The sequence below is a fragment of the Pinus tabuliformis genome, chromosome 6 (assembly GCF_031772625.1).
Source record: "Pinus tabuliformis cultivar Carrire ecotype Pingquan chromosome 6, CPIR1, whole genome shotgun sequence".
Lineage (NCBI taxonomy): Eukaryota > Viridiplantae > Streptophyta > Pinopsida > Pinales > Pinaceae > Pinus > Pinus tabuliformis.
In genome coordinates, this window is record NC_142292.1 from 463,210,176 (window position 1) to 463,220,041 (window position 9,866).

Sequence of the window (9,866 nt, forward strand, 5' to 3'; positions counted from 1 at the left end):
CGGCTCCATGCTTCCATTTTCTTTAACAATAAAGTGAATGAGCAAACTTATGTGGGGCCACGTTTGACATTTTGTAACTATAAAGTTAACGAGCAAACTTACGTGCGGCACGTCTGACACTCTGGTTTTCTGACTTCACGAAAATCCATATCCATATTTATTGACTTGTTGACCCACGAAGGTTCTCCTACTGACGCAAGTCCATGGAGCATTGGTTGTGCAAATATATTAATCGCTTGTGATGAATATGCCAACAAGGTGCCTCCACAGAAAACTGAGAGAATCTGCAAGAAAAGATCAAGAAAAATGGCTGGCACCCAAATGGAAAATGCATACGCCTTTGTATTATTGCGTAGATTGTTGCCCTGTTTGCAGTGTTATAGCATGCCAGAGGAAGGCCAATTGCTATTGCAATTCAAGGCGAGTTGGAATACTAGTGGGGCACTTAGCGATTGGACAACTATTGTAACTGGACTAGAGTCACCTGTGATGGAAACAAGTATGTTGTGGGTCTGGACCTTCAAAACTTGAATATCGGTGGAACAATTCCTTCTAGTATCGGTCAATTAAGTAATGTGAGGGACTTGAACTTGTACTCAAATTATTTTGGTGGGGATTTTCCTTCTGGGCTGCTAAATTGCACCGATCTTTGAAACTTGAATTTGTCTAAGAACATGTTCGTTGGGTTCTTGCCGGATGAGATATATAAACTGGAGGAGCTGGTGCTATTGGACCTCTCAGCGAACAACTTCTGTGGGGATATCCCTGCTGGATTTGGAAGGTTGCCTAAGCTTGAGGTATTGTTCTTGCACTCTAATCTGTTGAATGGTATTGTTCCTTTCTTCCTTGGAAATCTCTCTTCGTTGAAAAACTTAACACTGGCCAACAACCCTATGTCTCAAGGGGTGATCCCACATGAGCTCGGGGAAATGACAAGGCTACAACAGTTGGGGATGAGGAGTTGTAATTTAGTGGGAGAAATTCCAGAGTCATTAGGGAATATAACAGGTATGGTGCTCTTAGACCTCTCAAAGAATCAATTGACGGGCAGGATCCCCAACAAATTGATGGTCCTTTCAAACATGACAGATTTGCTTCTATATGACAACAATTTATATGGACCAATTCCAGACAATATCTTTAATCTTAAGAGTCTTGTGAATTTGAATCACCAGCTCTCCGGGTCTATACCCTGTGAGCTTGATAAGCTTACTAATTTAGTCCATCTCTAAGCTTAGAGGACAAGTTCCCTTGGGAATTGGGATTGGTTCTAAACTTGTTGAGTTTGATGTATCAACGAATGAACTCTCGGGTCCTCTTCCACAGAATGTCTGCAATGGTGGAGTACTGAGAGCTTTCATTGTTTTTAAGAATAAGTTTAATGGCAGCCTGTCTGAATTTCTTGGAAATTGCCCTAGTCTAACTACCGTCGAAGTCCATGATAACCCGCTAAATGGTGAAGTTACTCTTGGTTTATGGATTTCTCCTCTCCTTAGAGGATTCAGATTAACAAACAATGCATTCCATGGCCAAATTCCTGCTCAAATCACCAAAGCAGCCAATCTATGGGCATTGGAGATATCAAACAATTAATTCAGTGGAACAATTCCCTCTGGCATTGGACAACTATGTAAACTCAATAGCTTTATGGCAAGTCACAACAATATATCAGGGACTATTCCAGTGGAACTCACTAGATTATCTTCACTGCTGAAACTTTCTCTTGATCACAATATGTTGTATGGGGAGCTTCTTGAGACAATAATATCATAGAAACATCATTCACAGCTTAACCTTGCCAACAACCGCATCACCAGATAAATTCCTGCATCTCTTGGGTTGCTGCGTGTTCTTAACCGCCTTGACCTCTCAAACAACTTGCTTTCAGGGAAAATTCCTCTCGAGTTAGATCATCTCAAGTTGAGTTTTCTAAATTTGTCTAGCAACCTCTTGTCTGGCTCTGTTCCTGTTGATTACAATAATCTGGCCTATGATAAAAATTTTCTTGACAATTCGGGCCTTTGTGGAGGTGGGCAATTAAAGCTACCTTCATGTTTCCAACAGAAAGACAAATCTGAAAGCAATCCATATAGGGTATTGATTGCAGTTATTACTGCAATAGTAGTTGTCTGCTTGATTGGTATACGTTTCTTGTATAAGAAATGCAAGAATTTTGATCGATTCAATGTTGGAAGTTTGACAACAAATTATGTAAATTTGGGTAAAAATGTAACTAGTTAGTTTTATACTGAAATAGCAATTATGTAAAGGAGGAGGCTTGTATAAAACTAGTGAATGCCCGAGAAATGTAATCGTGGAGAATCATTGTTGAATTAATAGAGATTCCAATCCCTTGCCCCGTGGATGTTTCCTTGACACCCTGTCAAGGTTTTACCACGTAAATCTTGTGTGTTTATTTGTGTGTTTGAATTCAGTTTTCCAGTTAGTTATGATATTTTCTTGGTCAATGTATAACTGAATGTTTAATTTCTTTCCTCATTTCCCCTATTCGAACAACAATTGGTATCAGAGCGAATGAGTTGAGTTGGAGTCCAGGAGTGCTGTCCAGAGGCTACATGCATGTGGCAACAAAGCAAAGTCAAGGAGGGTTCGGGAGGAAGTCGTGAAAGCTGAGCACTGCTGTAGAGAAAGACAGTTGTGTGAACTGCATGTGCGTAAAGCGTGGCTGAGCACCGTTGTAGAGAAAGACAGTTGTGTGAACCGTGGCTAAGCACCACTATAGAGAAAGACGATTGTGTGAAGAAACTCAGAGCCTCTACCCTGCGTGTTGCTGCCTGCGTGAAAGGACACTGCGTGAGAATGAAGAGGAGTCTGGAATGGCGTGAAGAGGAAGCTACTGTTCCTGCATGCTGCCTACGTGGAAGAGCCATAGAATCAGGCAGACCCTGTGTGAAAGGACACTGCGTGAGGATGAAGAGGAGTCTGGAACGGCATGAAGAGGAAGTTGTTGTCCCTGTGTGTTGCCTGCATGGAAGAGCTTTGAACCAGGCAGAGCCTGCGTGAGAGGACACTGCCAAACCTGCATGAGAGGAGGACCGTGATCTCTGCGTGCTGGAACGCCTGGGAAACTCTGCTGCAAACGTTGTCCCTGCCGTCGTTATTAACATTGGACGCTGTCATGAATCCTGGTATTTTTTGAAAGAAATTTTTGTCTCAATTTTTTTTTTTTTTTCAGAAAGTTGTGAAAATAAAGATTTGTGTAAATTGAAGAAATTCTGGAAATAAAAGGGGAGGATTTTATACAAACAAAGATTTGTGTAAATTGAAGAAATTCTAGAAATAAAAGGGGAGGTTTTTTATACAAATATTGGAGGAAAAGGAAGGGTTTCTTTGTTTGTTTTAAAAAAAAAAACAAAGGGGTTTGCAAGAAAGAAAGGGTTTGCAAATAAAAAAATATTATTATTTTTATTTTAAAGAAAAATATAAACCCTAGTTCAAAGACTGAGATTATTTTTGAAAAGGAAAAACCCTAGTTCAAAGACTGGAGATTGAAACCCTAGAAAAATGGCCAAGATGTCGAATGCAAAATATGAGGTGGAGAAATTCACCGGAAAGAGCAATTTTGTTCTTTGGAAACTGAAGGTTATGGATCTGCTTGTGCAACAAGGGTTGCACAAGGCATTGGATGGGGCAACTACGAAACCTGCAATCATGACCACTTCAGACTGGGAGGACTTGGATGCCCGAGCTCTCAATACCATCCAGTTATCCCTGGCAGATGAAGTTCTCTTCAATATTTTTGAAGAGACTACAGCTTCAGGATTGTGGGAAAAACTGGTAAAACTCTATATGACAAAGTCATTAACCAATAGAATTTATCTGAAAAGACAGTTGTACAGTCTTCGAATGAAAGAAGGTTCAAAGGTTGCAGAACATTTGAATGTTTTTAATACACTTATATGCCAATTAAGAGATATGGAAGTTAAAATTCAGGAAGAAGATAAAGCCATAACCTTGCTGTGTTCTCTGCCCGAATCATGGGATCACTTTGTAACTTCAATCAGCTTGAGTACTTTTGATTCTTTGAGGTTTGAATCATTCGTGGGAGCTCTCCTGTCTAAAGAAGTACGAAGGAAATCCAGTACTGAAACAGCTGCATCAGAAGCCATGGTAGCTAGAGAACGCTCAAAGGAAAGAGGAGAAAAACCAAGGGGCTATTCTAGATCTAAATCGAAGGGAAAGAAGTGTAAGGCAAAATGTAGGCACTGCAATAAAATAGGACACTTGAAGAAACACTGTTGGAAACTAAAAGAATCTGATAACCCGAAGAAGGAAGAGAATCAGGTCGATTCAGGTATGATAGACGAAGTTTTATCTGCTGAAGAATTATGTATGATAGATGAAATTTCACCTGAATGTAATGTCTCTCAGGGTTTAGATCGCTGGCTGTTAGACTCTGGTGCTTCTCATCACATGTGTCCACACAGAAATTGGTTTACTTCGCATGAAAATGTAAATGGTAATTCTGTGTTTATAGGTAATAATGTGTCATGTCAGACTGTTGGGATGGGGAATATCAAGATTAAGATGTATGATAACATAGCTAGAACATTAACTAGTGTTAGGCATGTACCTGATTTGAAGAAAAAATTGATTTCTTAGGGAGTGTTGGATTCAGATGGTTATAAGTTTACAGGACAGGATGGCGTCTTGAAAGTCTCTAAAGGAGCCCTAGTGGTTATGAAAGCAGAAAAAGTCAGAAATATTTACGGGTTAAAAGGAAGTACTCAGGTCAGTGAAGCAACGGTTGTGTCAGAAAAGGAAGAAGCAGGTACTTGTATATGGCATCAGCAATTAGGTCATATGAGCGAGAAAGGTCTTCAGATACTGATGAAATGTAAATCTCTTCCCGATCTAAAATCCTTGAAGTTAGATTTCTGTAAACATTGTGTGTATGGAAAACAATGTAAACAGAGATTTAAAGTTGGAAATCATAATAGTAAAGATATTTTAGACTATATTCATTTTTATCTGTGGGGACCATCCCCTGTTGTGTCATATGGAGGTGCTCTATATTTTTTAACGTTTATTGATGATTTCTCTCGTAAAGTTTGGGTCTTTATGCTAAAAAAGAAAGCTGATGTATTCAATGTCTTTAAACAATTTAAAGCAACAGTAGAGAAAAGAACAGGCAAATCTATTAAATGTTTAAAGACTGACAATGGTAGTGAGTTCACTTCAATTGAATTTGAACAATACTGTAAGGATGAGGGAATTATTAGACACAAAACTGTTGTTTATACTCCTCAGCAAAATGGTGTTGTTGAGTGTATGAATCGGGCTCTTATGGAAAGAGCCAGAAGCATGATCAACAATACTAACTTGAAAAAGGAGTTGTGGGCAGAAGCAGTATCTACTGCTTGTTATTTAGTTAACAGATCACCTTTAGTAGCAATTAATTGTAAAATTCCTGAAGAATTTTGGACATTTCAGTCTTGTGATTATTCACATTTGAGGATATTTGGTTGTGATGCTTATTCTCTTATTCCTAAAAATCAACGTTCAAAATTAGATCCAAAATCAAAATGTTATGTCTTTGTTGGGTATGACTATGTAGTGAAAGGATACAGGTTGTGGGATCCTACATTGCGGAAGATATTCATTAGTATAGATGTAACATTTGATGAATCTTCTCTTTTAAAATCAAATGTTGAAAGAATTAAACAGGAACAGGTATCACCAAATCAATGAGTTCAATTGGAGGCTAGACCTTTCAGTGACAGTCAAAAGGAAGGAGAGACTTCTAGAGAAAAAGGTGTTGAAGACATAAAGGAAGTCGTTGAAGCTTCTGAACCAGTTCAAGTTTCTGAACCAATTCAGCAACAACTCGCTCTAAGAAGGTCTACAAGGGAAAGAAAAACTCCCAAAAGGTATGAAGATTCTGCTTCATCTTTTGCTTTGGTTACTGAAGATGGGGAACCTTCTTGTTATCAGGAAGTAGTAGATGATACAGATAGCGAAAAATGGAAAACAGCTATGGAAGAAGAAATGGATTCCTTAGCCAAGAAAGATACTTGGGATCTTGTAGAGCTTCCTGAAGGGAGAAGTGTTGTTGGATGCAAATGGGTCTTCGAACTGAAACAGAAAGTTTATGGAAGTATCGAAAGGTATAAGGCGAAACTGGTAGCAAAATGGTGTTCTCAGGTTGAAGGTATAGACTTTCATGAGATTTTTCCCCCAGTTGTAAAACTTGTTTCTATTCGTACTATGTTGGCACTAACTGCGTTACTTAATCTTGAGTTAGAACAGTTAGATGTTAAAAAAACATTTCTACATGGTGATTTGAATGAAGAGATATATATGGAATAGCCAGAAGGTTTTGTACAAGGTCGCAGCAGAAGATTAGTTTGCAAGCTTGGGAAATCATTGTATGGTCTGAGGCAGTCTCCTAGACAATGTTATAAGAAGTTTGATTCCTTCATGGTGAGCCAGAACTTTATAAGAAGTGAGTATGATCATTGTGTATACTTCAAAAGTTTCAATGGTATATTCATTATCTTAGCTTTGTATGTTGACGATATGCTTATTGCAAGCAAAAGCATGGAAGAGATCAACAGGTTAAAGGCTAAGCTCTCTAGGATGTTTGATATGAAGGATCTTGGAGCAACAAAACGAGATACACAGAGACAGGAAAAATGGTAAGCTTTGGTTATAACAACAGAAGTATGTGGAGAAAGTACTCGAAAAGTTCTCAATGAACAATGTGAAACCTGTTAATGTTCCACTAGCTTCCCATTTTAAGCTTTCTTCGGTTTTGAGTCCTATAACTGATGAAGAAAAGCAGTATATGTCTCATGTACCATATGCAAATGTTGTAGGCAACTTAATGCATGTGATGGTATCTACAAGACCTGACATTTCACATGCAGTTGGAGTTGTCAGCAGGTTCATGGCAAATCCAGGTAAAGAACATTGGCAAGTAGTGAAATGGGTGCTTCGATATGTAAGAGGCACAAGTGACCATTGCATCGTCTTTAATGGTAGTGAAGGTTCAGTCTGTGAATATGTAGATGTTGACTATGTAGGTGATTTGGACAAAAGAAGATCTACTACAGGTTATGTCTTTACTCTTGCAAGTGGAGCAATTAGTTGGATGTCAAAGCTTCAAGAAACAGTTGTGTTGTCCACTACTGACGCTGAATATATAGATGCTTCAGATGCTAGTAAAGAAGCAATCTGGTTAAAGGGTCTTCTTGGTGAGATTGGAAGGACACAAGAGAAAGTGAATGTACTTTGTGACAGTCAAAGTGCTATTCACTTGGCTACATATCTTGCTTATCACAGTAGAACCAAGCACATTGATGTAAGGTATCATTTTCTGAGACATGTGATCGATGGCGGAAAAGTAGCTCTTCAAAAGGTCCATACGCGAGAGAATTGTGCAGACATATTCACAAAGTCAGTTACAATAGAGAAGCTGCGATGGTATTTAGCTTCCCTTGGCTTGCAGAAAAGATGATGAATGGGCATGGGCAAGGGATTAGGAAAATTGTTGTCAAGATGGAGTTTGTTGAAAGTTTGACATCGAATTATGTAAATTTGGGTAAAAATGTAACTAGTTAGTTTTATACCGAAATAGCAGTTATGTAACGAAGGAGGCTTGTATAAAACTAGTGAATGCCCGAGAAATGTAATTGTGGAGAACCATTGTTAAATTAATAGAGATTCCAATCCCTTGCCCCGTGGATGTTTCCTTGACACCATGTCAAGTTTTTACCACATAAATCCTATGTGTTTATTTGTGTGTTTGAATTCAGTTTTCCAGTTAGTTATGAGCTTTTCTTGGTCAACGTATAACTGAATGATTAATTTCTTTCTTCATTTCCCCTATTCGAACAACAGTGAAATCAAGCAGAGAGTCATGGAATCTCACAGCGTTTCACAGGGTGGAATTCGACGAGTCAGATATTTTGAAGAGATTGACAGAAGATAATGTTATCGGAAGTGGAAGTGGAGGTGCAGGCAAGGTGTACAAGGCAAAACTGGAAAATGATAGTATTGTTGCTGTGAAAAGGATCTGGAACAGCAAAAACCAAGACATGGAATTTCGAGCAGAGGTGGAGACTTTAGGGAAGATTAGGCATGCCAACATTGTTACACTACTTTGCTACATATCTAGTTCAGATTCTATCTGTTAGAGTATGAACACATGCCAAATGGTAGCTTGTATGAATGCCTTCATACTTCTCAAGGGAAAACATTGGATTGGCCTACTCGTTATAAGATTGCTTTTTGGTTGAATCATGGTTGTTCCCCTCCAATAATACATAGGGATATCAAATCATATAATATATAGGTGCATTCTGAATTAGAGGCCCATATTGCCGATTTTGGTTTAGCTAGAACTGTAGAGAAGCTGGGTAAGTAATGTCAATGGTTGCTGGCTCATATGGATATATTGCCCTAGGTAAGAATTTTATACAGTCGAACAATTAATGTCTCTGATTATATGTTTGTATTAACCCAATGTGTCAGTCAACAGAAAATAAACAGTTCTAGCTGAAATGATCTATACGATGGACGTGTGCAGAGTATGCTTACAGCTGCAAGGTGAATGAGAAAAGTGACATATACAGCTTTGGTGTGGTCCTGCTAGAGCTTGTGATTGGTAGGAAATCCATTGATACAGGGTTTGGAGATGACTCAGACATTGTTAGGTGGACTCAGAAACAGATTCACATGGATATTAATAATGTCCTGGATTCACGAGTAGCGAGTTCACATAGGGAAGAAATGATGCATGTGTTAAGGTTGGCTCTAAGATGCGCTAGCACTCTGCCTATCAATAGGTCTTCCATGAGGGAAGCTGTGGAGACTCTGCTTAGATGAAGAAATTAGGAAAGCAGCAGCTACCACTTTGTCTCCCCATCTCAAGAGGAATTCCAGTCCGTTTAGATCCAAGTCTACATACGCTTCCTCTTCCTCAAACACTAGCACAAGTTCATTTAATGACAATATATGTGGCATGTGACATTGATGTTAATTTTATCAACAATATCAGTGATGCCCTTTACCTTCCTGGACTGTAGGAGAATTTGATTTGTAGAGCAGTACGGGATCTCTATCTTATATTAGTTTTATTAGATTGTTCCAAACAGAATTTGCATCTTTCCCAATGGAAGCATTTCATCAGTTCCTTGCACAGAGGCATTCGCTCTACCTTCAAACACCAAGAGCAACGTTGCAGGCAAAGAAAAAGCCCATTGGGTACTCAACAAAGACACCAGGAGATCAGCGGCCCAGATTTGGTAACAAGTCACAACCAGAATTTCAGTTTCTCCATAGCAGCACTAATATGAACTGCCATTCTGTAGCATAGCTTTCAAAACAAGCAATCCTTGGAGTCCCTTTATCACTAAGTTATAGTGTATAATAGACCATTTTGGCAACCCAACTGTAAAATACGTTTTGCAGGGTAGCCTGTTTTGAGATTTTTCTACCAAAGAGATGATGATGGAATGGATGTCACGCAATGTGTTCCATATATTGTTGAGCTCATCATCATGGATGGATGATTCACATTACCTTCACTAAATCTTCCTTACCATTTGAAGGTAGTCCTGAGGCTTAGATGTCTCGTTACTCCATTATTTAGGCAGCAGCACATGAAGAATTGTAAGCACTAGAAAAGGAGCAGCTGTCAAAAGAGATATACAAAAGGATACCTTCAAAATTTCAAAATTGCATGAAGTAGAACCGCATTAAAATATATTTTATATATATATATTTTTTGGTTACTGATGGTGTTTATATGGGATGTTTCTTACATAATTTCATCTTCTTTTCTGTGAGTTGGATTGATTTTTTTGGGTTTATTTTGCAATAAGGTTTTTATAATTTTAAAT

General features: G+C 38.6%; 1 pseudogene; it reads left to right on the top strand.

Moving 5' to 3' along the window:
- Positions 1–306: 306 nt before the first annotated feature.
- Positions 307–9,340, top strand: LOC149259311 (uncharacterized; annotated as a pseudogene).
- Positions 9,341–9,866: the final 526 nt, after the last annotated feature.